Source organism: Dermacentor silvarum, chromosome 6, assembly GCF_013339745.2.
Source record: "Dermacentor silvarum isolate Dsil-2018 chromosome 6, BIME_Dsil_1.4, whole genome shotgun sequence".
Lineage (NCBI taxonomy): Eukaryota > Metazoa > Arthropoda > Arachnida > Ixodida > Ixodidae > Dermacentor > Dermacentor silvarum.
In genome coordinates this window covers 47,744,236-47,760,903 of record NC_051159.1, presented here as the reverse complement: position 1 = coordinate 47,760,903, position 16,668 = coordinate 47,744,236, and positions in this window count along the sequence as shown.

The following is a 16,668-nucleotide window of genomic DNA, read 5'->3' as shown; positions in this document are numbered from 1 at the left end:
GCCGCCGCTTCGGCCACGGCCGTGCTCTTAGTACGGATCGTAGCCGACGTGATTGCTTCGTTGCCTCTAGTGAAGACCGCAGCAAATGCTCTCAGCCTCGAGGGGTAGGGAGTTGCGTCTGTGTAGTGAGTGCTTGGGTCGTTGCGTAACCGTTCGAGTGCTACCGCTCTCGCTCGTCTGCGGCCGGTGTTAAACATGGGGTGCATGTTCTTGGGTATTGGGTGCACGTGTATGCGTTCCCTGTCTTGTCTGGGTATTTGGTGCGTCTCCTCCCCGCAGAATTGGGGTGCCAAGGGGTAATGAAGTCTCTGTAGTAAAGCTCTACCTTGGGTTGTCGAGTTGAGTCTCTCTCTTTGCGCGATCAAGACTGCCGCGGCGTGTTCATCGTACGTATTGTAAATACCCAGACTCTCCAGACGCTCTGTGCCAGTGCAGTCAGGGAGGCCCAGTGCAGCTTTGTAGGCAGTCCGTATGAGTGCGTTGGCCTCCTCTGCTTCACATCTGCGTGAAAGCTGGTATGGCAGAGCGTACGTAATGCGGCTGATTACGAAGGCTTCTACCAGTCTCCTGGTGTCGTCCTCCCTCATGCCGTCCTTACTGCGCGCTATTCTTCTTATGAGTCTCGATACGCTCCTGGATGTGTGTTTGAGTTTGTTTAGCGTTGACGATATGCTGCCCGTCTCCTGAATTTGCATGCCTAGCACCCGGAGCTCCTGCACTTGTTTGACCTGGCTTCCGTTGATCTCCAGATTGAGGATGGGGGAGCGTGTCTGTTGGGTGTTTTTAGGTCTTATTTGAATAAATTCAGATTTTTCTGGTGCACATCTCATGCCTGCCCTTCTCGCGTGTTCGTCAATTGTGTTGATCGCTCTTTGTAGAGTGTCTTGTCTGTGCCCGTAGGACCCCTTAGTTGCCCAAAGGGTGACGTCGTCCGCATAGATAGCTACTCCAAGTTCCGGGTCTTCCTCCAACGCTAGAGCCAATTTCCTCATCCCTATGTTGAAAAGTAGTGGGGAGAGTATAGAGCCTTGTGGAGTGCCCTTGTTGGCCATGTTAATCGTGTCGGATCGTAGGTGGCCCAGCCCTATGGTCGCCGTTCTGTCTTTGAGAAAACTGTGCACGTAACTGTAGATCCTCTCCCCACAGCCTACTTCTTGTAGGCCGGTGAGTATCGCGTCATGTGATATGTTGTCAAAGGCCTTCTGCAGGTCCAAGGCAAGCAGGATTCTGTTCATGCTTCTGGGTGGTGGGTTGAGAACCTCGTCCCGAAGTAGGAGGAAGACGTCCTGCGTGGAAACCCCATGTCGGAAACCGTACATCGAATTTGGTAGGAGTTCGTTGCCCTCTAAGTATCTCCCGAGCCGTGTTTGGATGACCTTTTTCGAAAAGTTTGCCAAGGCAAGAGGTTAAGGAGATTGGTCGGAGGTTCTGTAGCGATTTTGGTTTCCCCGGCTTAGGTATTAAAATGATTTCAGCTTCTTTCCATTCAGGTGGTATGGACCCTCCTATCTTCCAAACCGTGTCGTTGAAGAGCTGCGTTAGTTTCTCTAAAGCTTCGGTGCCCAGGTTTCTGATTATGGCGTTTGTGATACGATCCGGTCCGGGCGCCGTGTTCCTCTTAAAGGACAGCGCTGCCGCGTATACTTCTGCAGAGGATATCGGTTCGTCAAGGGTGGGATTAGCCGGTCCCGTATAACTTGGTGTGGTGGTTGGGGTCACCCTTTCTCCAACGTACGTGTTTTGGAGCTCGTTCAGTAGCTCCTCGTCTGAGCCTGCGTAGTTGTTAGCTATGCGCCTGAGGGCGAGCGTCGTTTCTCTCCGCGTGGTTGCAGGGGTGAGCATACTGCGAAGGATTGCCCACGTTTTCTTTGTGCTTAGAGTGCCGCGGAGAGAGTCACAGAAATTCCTCCAGTTCGTAGTGCACAGCTCTTGCGAGTACGCATTGGCTGCCTCCGTGAGTTGTGCGACGCGCTCTCTAAGCTTTCGGTTGTGTCGCTGTTTCTTCCATCTTTTGGTCAGGCTTCTTCTTGCTTCCCAAAGATGGCTTAAATGGTTGTCGACCACTGGGTTTTTCTGTGTGGTTTGAAATTGTCTGGAGGCTTTTTCCGCCGCGTCCCGTAAATACCCCGTCAAATCTCGTATCGTGTTGAAGTCCGGGGCCTCAGTTTGGCATTCCCTAAATTTCTTCCAGTCTGTCAGACGGGCCGTGCCGATCGGATGTCTTATTTTTGCCGTTTGAATGGAGACACTGAGAATGTAATGGTCACTCCCCAATGTCTCGTCTAGGTTAGTCCAAGTGACTCCTCGTTCATCGCTTACGAAAGTGAGGTCAGGGGCCGTATCTCTTGACACGCTATTTCCCAGTCTGGTAGGTGAGTCAGGCTCCGTGACGAGGATCAGATCGTGAGTCTGAGTTGCCTTCAGTAGGCTGGTACCTTTGGCCGTGTCCCTTCTGTAACCCCACTCCGTGTGCCAGGCGCTGAAATCCCCTAGAATACTAATCTATCGCCTCGTTTCGCGGTGTTCATGATGTGTAAGATAATTGGTGTGAAGTCCGCCTTGTGATCTCGTGGCGAGCTGTATACATTTGCTACGATGTTCTTCGGGCGACCTCGCTTTACCGGCCATACCGTGGCTATTTGATGCGGTATTTCAATGCCTGGTATAGTTTCGACGCTCACCTCGAGATCCTTCCTAACCAATATTGCCGTCCCCGTGTGATCGGTGTTTTTGTGGAGTGTGTATCCTCTTATTGAGCGTTTCGGTTTGCCGGCTTCTTGCAAGCATATAAGATCTGGCGCAATTGCCGCTGCTTCCACGAATTGTGTCAGTGCAGCTTCTTTGTTGTGCAGGGAACTGCAGTTCCACTGCCACAACTCGAGATTCTCTTGACTGCGTGTGTTTTGTTTAGCCATCATAGGAGCTCTAAAAATTTGTCTCCGTGTCAGTCGTTAACAAGACCTTGGGATCGCGGCCTCCGGGGCTTGTGTTTCCCCGTTTCCGTGTTTTTTTGACCCCTTTGATGGAGTCGTCGACATATTGCTTGAGATTTTCTATCTCCACAAAGAGAAGTTTTAGCTGGGTTTCTATGTTGCGTAGCTGTCCCTCCCCGTGTTGCGCCGCGGTGGTAGCGTATTGTGTCGTGTCCGTGTGCATTTGTGTTGCTTGGTTTTGTGTGTTCTGGCTTTGGGTCGTAGTTGCTAGATGTTGTTTGAGCGCTGCGAGTTCGGCCTGTAGTTCAGCAAGACTGGATTTAAGTTGCTTATTTTCTGCGATTATTCTCTGATATTCCTCACTTTGTATTATTGGGGTGGTCTTGGGAGCCGCGACCCTTGCCCAGCTTACCTGCGTGTTCGTAGGTGGCGTCGACTTCTGTCCCGCCGGTTCCGTGGTGGGTCGAGTGGGCAGCTGCGATCCGCCTGCTTGATGTTTCGGGCTGTTGTTTGTCGGTGAAGGCCTGGACATTGAGCTCGATCCGCGTCGGGGTGGAGGCGGTGTCTTGGAGCGTGCTCGGACTCTACTTCGATCGTTGGGTGACGGAGTCCTGTGTCGGCTTGGCGATCGTGACTTCACTTGGTTGCAAAGTTCGGATTCCTCTTCCTCAGATGTAAACCATCGGATCGCCCTACCCTTTGGGCTGGGCGAGCGCTTTCTTGGTTGCCTGGCGGGTGTTCTCGGCTGTCTGAGTCGCTGTGTACAGCTGCGGTCACCTGTGACGTGTTCCCCCCCGCACGAGGCACACTTTGGCGCGCACATATGTCCGTCAAACGGGTCCCTCGTACCACATATGCGGCAGACGCGAGTGTCCGGTTGGGGGCACACATCTGTACGGTGCCCCTTGCTGTAGCAGGTCTTGCACACCTGCACCGTTGCTCTATACGGGTGGCAGGCTAGTTCTCCTCCGCAGTAATACACAAAGCGCGGGAGAGTCGGGCCACAGAAGGTGATCGCTGCACTCTTCGTTTCCCCCATCATGCGTGCATATATTATTTCCACCCCTTGCGTTCTCACCCGCAAGTTGGCCATGAGCGTTTCAGTAGGTGTGCTGGCTGGTATCCCGTGCACCACTCCCCTGAGGGCTTCTTCGCCAGTCGCCGCGTATACGTTTACGGCATGATTGCGACCATTTAGTGTGAGCGTGGTTATGCGACGAATTCGCTCTGCCACTTCTTGTTCCGAGGTTGATATGATAACTATGTTCGATCCCGGCTTTATCCGTAACAGAAAGTGCTCACCTGTTACGGTGTGTTGGCAGGCGGATGAGACTGCCGCAGCCATCTCCGGGGTGGTGATTGTTCGTAGTGGTAAGCCCTGGTGGGGTCGAATCACTATCTTGAAGTCGTCTTTCGGAAACGGCGGGTATTTGATCCCCTTCCTTTTCCTTTGAGTTCGCAGTGGGTTTTCCTCTGGTTTTCGTTCTTCGGGTCTTCTTAGTCCCTGTTTCTTCTCTCTCGCTTGTTGTTTTCTTTGCCGCAAAGTGAGGACGGTGTGCCAGTCGTCCTCGGTGGTCGTTCTTTCAATAGTTTCACAGTTAGTTGTCGTTGGCTTGATGCCGTCGGTCTTGCTCGTCGAAGGTCTGGTAAGGTCCATGTCCTCTTCCGTCGTAGCAGAGGAACGCCCGTCGGCGTTCTTTGTGTCGAGCGCAGACGCCTCGGCCATCGTCAGCGTCTGCGTTGCCGGCACTACCGGCGCAGCTGCCAGCGTCTCCTACCTATCGGTAGGCTTGGCGCGGCTGCCACGTAGTGGAGGGCTTCTTCTGACGTGGCGGTGTAAATAACGGCTCCCGGCTCACAAAACTGGTGTCCACGGATTCCGGGTGACTTCACGAGTCAAATGGAGTCGAACTTTCCTGGGTGTTTAGGGCCGAACACACCCCAGCCTCGTGGAGTTCGTGGAGGCGAGTGGGATAGCAGCATACCGCTGAGCGTACATGCCCTTGCCGGTCCCTGCCGCCTCTGCTGTCTACCGATGTGCGGACGAGCCCCCTGAACTATCTCTCTTCTCTTTTATTGCGATAGCAATTATATGGACACTCAAAAGCAGATTTCTGCCGTCGGCGTCGCCGTTGCCGTCGCCGTGAGGTTCCGTATGACGTCATTTGGAGATGAAATCGTCGCCGATGATAAGTGGTTCTTGAGGGAAAGGGAAAGGTTGGCGCTATCTTCTGCAGCCCTTGAGGGAGCACGGCTCAGCGCCAATGCCGAAAGCTGTACGTGCGAGTGAAAGGGGGCGAGGGGCGCGTCTTTCACGGGGAGTGAACGCACGGCGGAGAACAAACGCGCGTTCTGCGCCGTGCTCGCGGGCTGCAGAAGTAGGCGTCTCTTTTCTCCTTTACAATTACCATATATGTAGAGCAAACGCGCCTTCTTCTGACGCGCGAGAGGCCATGGGGGAGGGGGAGGGAAGGGAGGCGACGTTTAGCTGCGGCACCAAGTGCCTATTTATATCAGAGGCTCCGGCAACAGTCACCAACGCCGCACGCATTTTGAGCGAACGCGGGCAAAACGCCGATGGCGTCGACAACAGTTCTGCGTGTTGCCGATGCTGCTGCATGTCCAAGTTTATACAGCTGATAAAGCTAATAAAATTACTCCGTATAGCTCTCTACAAGTTTGCTATCGCAATTGATGCTTCGCCTTTCAGGTGAAACTGCGACAACTTTTCTTTACCTCCTACTCCCCCTATCCCCTACGACGCTGCGCCGTGCTCCCTGATGGGCTGCAGAATTAAGCGTCTCTTCCTTATGTATAATAAACACCCCCCCCCTCCCTGAAGGGCTGCAGAATTAAGCGTCTCTTTCCTCCTTTACAAACCCCATATATATATATATATATATATATATATAGAGAGAGAGAGAGAGAACGCGACTTCTTCCGTTTATTGCGATAGCAATTATATGGACACTCAAAAGCAGATTTCTGCCGTCGGCGTCGCCGTCGCCGTGAGGTTCCGTATGACGTCATTTGGAGATGAAATCGTCGCCGCGCGCCGAACGCTGTACGTGCGAGTGAAAGGGTGCGAGGGCCGCGTCTTTCACGGGGAGTGAACGCACGGCGGAGAACAAACGCGCGTTCTGCGCCGTGCTCGCGGGCTGCAGAAGTAGGCGTCTCTTTTCTCCTTTACAATTACCATATATGTAGAGCAAACGCGCCTTCTTCTGACGCGCGAGAGGCCATGGGGGAGGGGGAGGGAAGGGAGGCGACGTTTAGCTGCGGCACCAAGTGCCTATTTATATCAGAGGCTCCGGCAACAGTCACCAACGCCGCACGCATTTTGAGCGAACGCGGGCAAAACGCCGATGGCGTCGACAACAGTTCTGCGTGTTGCCGATGCTGCTGCATGTCCAAGTTTATACAGCTGATAAAGCTAATAAAATTACTCCGTATAGCTCTCTACAAGTTGGCTATCGCAATTGATGCTTCGCCTTTCAGGTGAAACTGCGACAACTTTTTCTTTACCTCCTACTCCCCCTATACCCTACGACGCTGCGCCGTGCTCCCTGAGGGGCTGCAGAATTAAGCGTCTCTTCCTTATGTATAATAAACACCCCCCCCCCTCCCTGAAGGGCTGCAGAATTAAGCGTCTCTTTCCTCCTTTACAAACCCCATATATATATATATATATATATATATATAGAGAGAGAGAGAGAGAGAGAGAACGCGACTTCTTCCGTCGCGCGGAAAGCCGTGGGGGGACGGGAGGGGAGGCGAGGTTTAGCTGCGGCACCAAATGCGTATTTATATAAAAACATTGCGAAGCGAGAAGGTGGTAAAGACTTCCGACGCTGATCGACGAGTTTCCCGTTCTTATCTCGTCGAAAACCTCCGAGCCGCCCCGAGAGACCCTGGCAACAAATCTAGTAACGGTGCTGACAACAGTCACCAAGGCCGCCCGCGTTCGGTGCGAACGCGGGCAAAACGGCGAAGGCGTCGACAACAGTTCTGTGCGTTGCTTGTGCTGCTGCATGTCCAAGATATTAAAGCTGATAAAACTACCATCCTTACTCCGTATAGCTCTCTACTGAGTTGCTATCGCAATTGATGCTTCGCCTTTCGGGTGAAACTGCGACAATTCTTTTAATCGGCATACGAGGATTACGGTCCTTTTGTTGGTACTTTCATTCGGTGCACATAAAGTGCTCGTATATGTGTTTGCGGCTTTTCAGGGTACTGTTTTACCGTCTCCTTTCCTCTCGTCATCATGAATTACTGACCTCTGTCATTTTTATATGTTCCGTTAGGTGTATTAAACAGTTTCATCCACAAACAAATCCGGCGAGATACTGACCCATCCATAGCTGTACATTTAAACATTATATCAAATGCTACGCTTACAACACGTAGTGCTTGGACGTTGTCTTACGCAACGAAAGAAATAGAAATGATGAGTATTTGCACAAATAGTCAAACGTTATTACTCGGACTACACCAGGATATCGCCATGGTAGCACACAAACGAAACTTAAAATAAACATGGGCCAGCTTGATTGTCTATGTCAAATGTTTTCAATAAGTGAAATGCCAACCCTTGCAAAAATTTACCATAGGCCTTTGTCTGAACTGCGTACAAAAGGTTCCATAACGCTAGTTATTTAACTAAATAAGTGTAGCCTATACAGGCATAGGAAGCCAGAGACTGTTGAAGTCTGTCTGTGTACTATCGACCAAAAACATTTACGGAGCGAGAGATCTGACAAAAAGCTAAATATCTCCGCAGCCTCAAAACGTTGCCTGGTATTACCACTTCCATCCTCTACTGGTATTTCGATCTCGACAACACGCATTAATATGGCAAAAAGAAAGGAAGTTACGTTACCGCAAAAAAGACAGTCACAACTTCAGTTAGCTACTGAGCAGTTTTTTCTTTCTATAATATGACAGAATTTAGAATTATGATTTAAACATAAATACCGTTCCATTCCTTTTTCCAGATTCTCGCCTATAATTAACACATTTCTTTACGACCGCACCCCCACCCGCCGGGGTGGTTGTGCTGCTGAGCACTAGGTCGCGGGACCAAATCCTTGCCGCGGCGGCCACATTTCGATGGAGGCGAAATGCAAAAACGCCCGTGTGCTTGCGTTGTAGTGCACGTTAAAGAACCCCAGGTGGTCAAAATTAATCCGGAGCCCTCCACTACGGCGTGCCTCACAATCAGTACTGGTTTTGGCACGTAAAACCCCAAAAAGAAGAAGAAGTACGACCGCACCCCCACCTCCAATCAACCGCGCTCTGACTGCGGGCTTATTTCTAGCCCACTTAGTGGGCGAGCACAATTACTTGGAGAAAAACAGGCAAGCAGATATAAGATGATGGTGTTTACAGTAGTAAAATGCTGCTATTGCAGAAAATGACTTCAAAGCAGAACGAATCACTGCAGCTTGATGCCTTTATTTTCGTCATGTTTCCCAGCGATCCAACGCCGAGCATCGGTGTAAAAAACGGCATTGATGCGCGTCCCGTTTTCCGCGATCGAACGCATTTTCATGCACCGCGGTGGGAATGGCTTCGTCATTCATGCAACCACTAAATCAATGCCTTACTTTGCACAAACCTTTCTCCTCTTTCAGGAAGCAATTGTTTTTCTCAAAAATAAAAGGTGATGTGGAACCACAGAGTGTATTTCCAATTGTTATGGGATTCTTTTTTATTGTCGCAGCGCTACGCAACACAGCATGTATGAACCAACTCGTATCATACACGTTTCCTTGGCAGTCTTAACCACGTACGCAGTATTACTTAATACTCGTCTATTGTAGCGCATATTACATATTACCGCAGCAGGCTTCGCTTGGAGGCTGCCCGATGATGTAAGCGCTTGCATCCATGATAAATCACACTAAAAGATCACGACATTAGCAAATGGCGCGTCTAGTTTATATTTAAACCATTACACTAAATGAGCGAATTAAAATAAATCGAAATGTGCCAGGAAAAGTATAAAAAAATGGCTGCGTATCTGCGTGCTTCGCTGCAAATGTCGTCGAAAGACGATAGTCTTCTGCCGGCCTGTACTACATGAGTGCTGGTCTGATCCGCGGCCACCTGTGATGCTGTTCTCGTACAATTTCCGTCCTGGCATGATAAATGCAATGGAGGTTTGTTTGAACAGATTTCATTTTACCGCATTATCACTGCTGGCGTGCCATGTGTTCCTACCTCCACGATATGTCAGCAATGTTTCGGTCGCGTGTGGTATACTGTATAGCATGATAGTTTGCAAAGAAGAACCATTTGTGAGACATGAATGGCATGCGCTTTTGGCGTCTCTTGAGTAGCCCGGTACGCTTGCTTGGCCTCGTGGTCTTTGGTGGTTCTCGCGGCATGCGCTTCTGGCGTTTCCTTTGTCTCACGGCGGGCTCGCTTGGCTTCATGGTCTTTTCCACGCCTTTGGGCGCCATCTTCTGGAGTTTCTGTTTCCCGGCGTTTCCGTTGTGCCTGGCGGCCCTTGATTACCCGTTCGGCACGAGCTTCGGGCGTCTCTTCTGCCGCCCGGTAAGCTCGCTTAGCCTCTCGGTCGCTGAAGATTCGCGCGTCGCGCACCTGGTCTGTGTCCTGTTGCCTCCGGGTGCGCCTCGACTCACGATCTTGCGCTAGCCGCTCGGCTCGTTGCTCGGAAGTTTCCTGGGCACGCTTGAGACGACGAGCGTCGGCACGCCGGCGCTTCTCCGCTGCAATTTGGTCGTCGGTCTTTTCCCTGCGTTGTCTGGGCATGTCTTGTAGAGTGGGTTGTATTTCATCAAGCAGCCATTTATGTTTTGCCCTGCCTCAGACAGCGCTTCCTTTATGTTGAATCAGCCGCATCTGGCTGGCATTGATAAAATTGAGGAGGCGGAATCGGCCGCATCTGGCTGGCATTGATAAAATTGAGGAGGCGCTGCGTGAGACATGGACGCCATCTGGCAATACATCGGGAAACATGAGCTTGTGCAGAGGGTTTCCTTCCTCCATGGCAGAGGGCGCTCGTCGGCGCGCAGTCGGGGAAACACGAGCTTGTGCAGAGGGTTCCCTCCCTTCGTGGCAGACGTCGTTCGTCGGCGCGCATAGCATAGCATTTTCAGCGCAGCTTAAGAAACTAGGGTCTTTAGAGTTACGTATCTATGTATTTTCTATTAAAGGAACACACCTCCTAATACTTACCAATAGTGATGTTGCGCCTCAGATATGCCTAATATTTACTTTTTGATCGATAACGTTCACAAGTATGAACAGCCGTACCAGTTTAAGTAGTGTGGGCGGTAAGCAAGTGGTCCAACTTTGGCCGGGTGGCTGAATCGGTTGACAGACAGACAAACAGAAAGAAAGACAGACAGACAGACCAAATTTTCAGCGTTTAAGTTCCCCAACAAAGACTATCGTCTTTAATAAACTAACGTTTGCGTGGTCTTCACGATAAGTCCAAGTCGGATGCCCTACTGCAAAGCGCGGACTTTAGCATCAACGACAGGCCGTCCAGAGGGCCCGCGACGTCGCCGAGAGCCACCAACTTGATTGGGGTGCCTTCGGCTCCCCCAATTTTTTTCCTCGGGACCTTTCAATAAAGTTCTTGTCAACTGTCAACGTTTACGTATGGTTTAACAACCATAACAATGTAAAGATAAATATCACATTGGAAGGAGGTCCAAAAAAACGATATCGGCCCTGTTAAAAGGCTAGAATCCATTTATATCGCCGTAATGTATGTAAAAATTGTCTAAACCATTAATTCCATGCAGGAAGGTCTAACTGCCACAGATAAAACTTCATTGCTGAGAAAAAATTGTTTTACTAACGTGGGAATAAGGCAATACCCTCTTCTATTTAAACTAAGCCTCTGACATTCTTGGAATGTGCCGTTTCACTTTCCAAACTAAGAGATTTTTCAGCTAATTTATATTTTCCTGCTTGACTCTTGGAAAATGTAACGCAAATTTCGCGTTTTATTTCAGTCATCTATACAAGCAACCTTGCATGATTTCCCTTGTGTATATTTTCTGTACCTCTTTTATTACATTTTATATATTGGTTTAATTGTATTTTATATGATATGCACCGCCTGTTTTTGGCCGATACCACGCTTTGGTGGTATGTGCTATAATAATAAAATCATCAAATTCTTCTTCTTAAGCGGCCATACCGGTGTTACGGACAATTTGAATTGCTTTATTTTAATTGTTATGGTAAGATATTCATAAATACAAAATCACGCAGGCTTTAACCTCCATCGTCCGATTTTACTTTAGCCAGTATAAAATTGAGCACTCTATTGGACATTTCATTTCCACCTGCCCGGTTCTTGGCCAATCCCCCGGAGTGGGTACGTGCCAGTATATCCTAATATCTACATCTACATCTACAAGCGATAACGTGTGAATTACAAAATCACAAAATCCTTCGTCGAACGACGGATTCATTCAGGCATCTTCGGAGCGCGTCCCTCGTTTCTCGTCCTCTCAGTCGGAAAAAGACAAGCAGGCATCTGGTGGTCACGTAACCGCTGTGGGGTGCTCGGCTAAGTGTTGGGCGGTTTTAGCTTGATTTTTGGCAATAAGCTACAGAAGGCTGTACTGTTTCGGTTGAGACAGTCAGCCCGTCCTCATGACGAATAGCTCGCCTGGCCAGGGGCGCTGCCCCTGGTCAGCTTTTGTCCCTCCTCATCAAATGCCTCTAGAAGCCTTTTTTCGTAGTGGAGTGAGCAGCATTCCGGTGGCGCTGGTACCTTTGAATGGCGGCTCCATTCGAATCAATAACCCGCAAGCAATTCAGGCGGATCTTAAATCTGTGACTCATCACTACCTGCATATCACAGGCGTTCGACAATTTGGACGAGGAGGCATCGTGTGCAGATCACCAGACGAGGCATGTGTAGCAGATCTACTAAGATGTTCCTCGTTTGGCTCCATTAAGGTGAACGCTTTCATTCCACCTCATCTGGCATGCACGAAGGGAATAGTGCATGGTGTGGACTCTCGACTTTGTCCGTCAGAAACACTGGAAGAGCTCTCTGCGGCAGGTGTTATTGCCATTTATCGGTGCAACCGTGGGACTGATAACGTACGTCTACCGACAGAATCTGTGATTGCCACGTTTGCGGGTACATCATGTCCTTCAGAATTAAAAATCTGGCCACTAATTTTTCGTGTAGACCCTCTTGCATCGCGCCCGTTACAATGCCGTAGTTGTTGGCGCTTTGGACACAGTGCGGGGGGCTGCAAGTCTAGCCCTCGTTGCTGCGTCTGAGGTGAGGGACATCCGGGCAATGAGTGTGTAACTCAAACGGAGAAGTGTTGCCTATGTGGAGGTGCGCATCAGGCTAATAATTCTGACTGCCCTTCTCGATCAGAAGAAATTAAAATTCTTGAAGAAATGGATAAAAGGCGTTGCTCCCGCAGAGAGGCTACTGTAGCTGTAAAGGAAAGATCACATGGTTACGCTGGTGTTGTGGCGCGGCAACCTGCTGCCATTGATTCAACCATTTGAGAAGCAATTGCAACCGCGGTAGAAAAGTCAATGGCTAAGGTCATGGAACGCCTCGTTGCAAGTATGTCTGACTGTATATCGCTAATTGTGTCTGCACAATTAACGCAACTGCTGCAGGTAACTTCTGTACCTCTTCCTAGTGTGGTACCTGAGCTCAACCTGTCCAATCTGCCAATCGTCAGTACGGACAAGGAATCAAATATGGCTGGTCCCAGTAACTTGGAGTCGGATGATGTATCGACTATGGATGTGGAGTCAAGGGCCCCCAAACGTCGCGGGTCCCCCATTAATGTTGGCTCAAATTCTCGCCCCCATTCTAAACCTAAGACAAGCCCTAATACCGCCGAGTTAACAGATTCTATTTTGGGGAGAGCAATTGCCACTGCGGTGCTCTCGCCGCCCGAGGGCTGATGAGCGTGCTTCAGTGGAATTGTCGTTCTATACTTGCTGCTTCAACAGATTTACTTCATCTCACACATCAGTTTTTTCCGGATATCATACTTTTACAAGAAACTTGGTTGTATACAGGAAAAATTTTTTCATTGCGAAATTATCGATGTTTTCGTTTGGACCGTCCTACTAGAGGCGGAGGTATTGTAATATTTATTTCAACTAAATTTTGCCGCATAACAAAGTTAGCATTCACGTTAATGGCCCCAGACAGCGAAATACTTGCGGTAGAAATAAATTTGCCCGGATGTAGACCTTTCACAGTCGTAAATTCTCACTTTCCTGTTGGGGTTCAGAACAATAGTTCCTTAGATTCAATTATAGCAAATTGCGGAAAAGATACAATCTTAGCTGGTGATTTCAATTCGCACCATGTATCATGGGGATACAAAACGGACCAGTGTGGTAAACGACTGTGGGAATGGGCAGTAGATAATGGGCTTTCCTGCATGAACCCTGGAGCCGTTACGTTTCTCCGAGGACAGTCTCGCTCTGTTTTAGACCTGACGTTCTCTGGAACAAATATTGTTGTATCATCATGGTCAACGATGACTGCGCTAACCTCTCCGGAGCTTCATAAGAGAAGTTTTATTAATTATACTCGTTTTAATACTTGTTTGGAAACAACGTTGAATTCAATGAGACATATGAGTTGTAATCAGAAGGCTCATAGAATATGTTCGGTATTGGAGAATTCTAAAAAACGATTTGAATTTGTAATTTGTTAGAGTAAAAGCAATAGCCCTAGTAAATGGTGGAATGACGACTGCACTAGAGTATTTAGGCGGAGGACAGCTGCGTGGAAAAAGCTTCTATAAAAAACTGAAACTGGAAAAAAACTGGAATGATTACAAATATATAGCGGCCACCTTTAAACGTACAGTTTCAAAAGCGAAAGAAGAGTATAACATCAGACATTTTGATTTCTGGTCCCAAACACGCAACAGAGAGGCATTGTTCCGCTTTCTACGATCACTGACGATGATTCAACCATCAATTAATGCAGACTCACTTGTTCTTACACCGAATGAAATTGCTGAGTTCTTGGGAAAAAATGGCAAAGAGCTTGAGAGCCGCTTTTCATCTTGTCTCCCTTGTCGGCCTTTATTGCTTGGCTCGTGGATAATTTCGAAGAGGTGTCATTACCGGAATTGGCCTCAGTGGTTGTAAGCTTGCCCGCTGCTGCCCCAGGTCCGGATGTAGTTACCACCGCAATGATAAAAATTTTGTATAAGGAGTATCCTGATGTCTTACTGGCTCTAGTTCATCATACTATTGAGAAGGCTTGGATACCATTGCAATGGAAACTCGCTAAACTAATATTATTACTCAAAAATCAAGGTAGTGGATATACACTGGAGAACCTTCGGCCTATTTCATTAACGTCAAACCTTGTTAAGCTAATCGAAAGAATAATAAATGTTCGAATCATGAAGTTCGTGAACACCAGAGAACTGCTCAGCCCTTTCCAAATTGGTTTTAGACCAGGCATGTCCATCTGGTGTGCGCACGCAGACATAGAAAGTCCAATTCATATTGCACGGCGCCACGGGCGATGTGCTGCACTGGTCACGCTAGATATCGCCAAAGCTTATGATAGCGTCGAGCATGCAATATTATTGGATAGAATGAATGCACTAGATCTCCCACAGTACTCTATAAGATGGACAGCCGAGTTTTTGAGGGGGAGAGAATTTTTCTGTGTTAGGAATGGCATCGCCTCTAAAAGGTTTACACAGACCAGGGGTGTACCTCAAGGGGCCATTTGTCTCCTCTATTTTTCAATATATTACTAAGCGGTATACCTTGTCAGGCTTATGTAAACACATATGTTTACGCAGATGATATTGCATTTTTCGCTTCTGCAGACGAGATTCTGTCCCTTTACGGAAAATTGCAAGCTTATCTCAACACACTTGAAAAATAGCTGGAAGGAATTCGCCTATCTCTGAACGTTAACAAGAGTGCGGTGCTAGTCTTTACGCTAAGTAGTCGAGTGTATTTAACTCTCTGTTATCAGAACAAAGTCATCCCCCAAGTTGAACAAACCAAGTACCTTGGGGTGATTTATGACAATAAACTCAATTGGCTACCGCATATTGAGTATATTGCTAAAAAGGGGGGCCGTGCTCTCGGAATATCACGACGGCTGAGCAACAATAGGTCTGGCATGCGAAGAGACACACTACTAATGGTATACAGCATGTATGTCAGGCCAGTATTAGAATTCGGGTGTGTTCTGTTCTCTGGAAGTGCCCCGTACAAAATTCGTCCCCTTGTTTTAATAGAACGGGATGCGCTCCGACTCTGCCTTGGCCTCCCCAAATTCGTATCGAACGCTGTGTTTGACCTGGAAGCGCGAGTGCCATCGTTAATGGCTAGATTCAGACTACTAACAGTCCAAACGTTTCTGCGACTGCACGAATCACCTTTCAGAAGACACCAGACAGTGTTTATAAGTCAGCCCACTTTATTTTTAATGTCCACTGGCCCCGTTTTCACACGCCACAGGTGGTTTTTGTGCAGGCAATACTGGAGCCATTGAATGTTAAGCTCTATAACTCCTGCAAAGTCTACTACCCTCTCTCTAGAAATAATTTTTGATAACATCTACCGAAATAATGCAAAACTTTTATCTTCACGAATTCTCAATGCCATGCTGGATGATCACTTGTGTCACATTCAGACCAATGCTATAATAGCTACAGATGCATCACAGAACCACAACAAGGCAGGTGTAGGAATTTTTTCTCAATCGCTAGATTGGTCCTTTTCGATTAGACTTCCAGATTTTACTCCTATCTACACAGCGGAATTCTTAGCTGTGGTTTTAGCATTACGGAAGTTGAACCCCTCTCATTCATCAGTTGCTATTATCACCGACTCACTCTCTCTATGTTCCTCGCTTACAACGCGTAGTGACTCAAAAATTTTGCAAGAGTTACATCTTTTAGCTCCGTCTCATTTGAGTTTGGTTCGCTTAATTTGGGTGCCCGGGCACAAAGGTTTGCCTTTGAATGAGTGTGCAGATTCATTAGCAAAGGCTTCCCTCAGGGGTCCTTTAGTACCTGCCGTTCCCCCAACTTCCTATATCACTGCCGCTGGGTTTAGGAGATTAACAATGATGAATGAGATATATAATTATAGTATGGCTTCGCATTCTGACTACCACCATCTACTATTCCCTTGGAATCGTAAATTCTGCCCAACACGATAATTAGAGATTTCACTAGCCAGGATACGTTGCCCCATCCCGATACTAAATTTCTATACACACAGGGCTGGTTTGGCGGCATCTCCTTTGTGCATACAGTGCGGCGAACCATAAACTATTGATCACTTTCTCCTTGCTTGCCGACGATTCTCCTCAGTAAAGAAAAGGGTGCTTGAGGACCCTTTAAACAAACTTGGCCTCAGTATGAACGCTGCCGTCTTGCTTTCGTTTGGAGCTTCCACATTGGGGTACAGCCACCAGAATGTTTGCACTGCAATGTAAAACTTTATTATTGATTCGAAGCGACTGCCTTCCTAAAATAGTCAATTATAATAAGTAATTAGAACACCAAGCAGAATTCATCTTTCTTTTTTCTTTCTGTTTATATTTTTCTAATTTTTTAAATCCATTTTCTCCAAACTGCCTAATTCTTGGCCGATCCCCCACGGTGGGTATGTGCCATTTGTACTGTGGATCATCATCATCAACAACGTGTGAATGCGCCACGGGACTGCTTCAGAAGAAGACAAAGTAGCGGTGCATCGG